Source organism: Limulus polyphemus, unplaced genomic scaffold (genome assembly GCF_000517525.1).
Source record: "Limulus polyphemus unplaced genomic scaffold, Limulus_polyphemus-2.1.2 Scaffold1601, whole genome shotgun sequence".
NCBI classification, from domain to species: Eukaryota; Metazoa; Arthropoda; class Merostomata; order Xiphosura; family Limulidae; genus Limulus; species Limulus polyphemus.
This window is the reverse complement of record NW_013667211.1, coordinates 239718-240388: the sequence shown is the minus strand read 5'-3', so window position 1 is coordinate 240388 and position 671 is coordinate 239718.

The following is a 671-nucleotide window of genomic DNA, read 5'->3' as shown; positions in this document are numbered from 1 at the left end:
TTATAATATCCATATTTTAATTTATCACCTGTCGTAATCACACACATATTAACTTTATAATTTAATTTTTTAACTAGCTCCTTAGTGAATTCATCCAATTTGATAATAGGTAAGCAATGCATTTTGAATTTCAAAATACGGCTTTAATAAGTTCACTGTTTAAAAACATTGAATTTTCATTTACCTCACTATTTTATCTCTTAATAATTGTAACACTAGAACTATCCTTTTCGCTACATTAAAAAATACATTATATTCTTCAATTTGATAACGTTATTTCATTTTCTTCTATCCATATTTCAGTCACTATTATTGTATTACGTTTTCAATCAGTTAAATTTAGATACACCTGAAATTTATAATTTTTTCTTATACTTTTACATTCCATTTATCTAGTTTTATGCCCTTGCCCCAAATATAATTGTTCCCTTCGTAAAAATGTTTTACTATCTATATTTTACACTCATTTTATTCATATCATCAATTTCAGCATTTATATTTATATATTTACATGATTTTAAGCATACCTAATATTATCCTCTATCCCAAATTTGTCTAATACTCAATTTGAGCATGTGAAAAAAAACCATAACCTCCTTCTTAATCATCGAGTATGTAAAAATCACTTTATACTTTATCATGTGACCTCTTTGTTCAATACTGTATATATA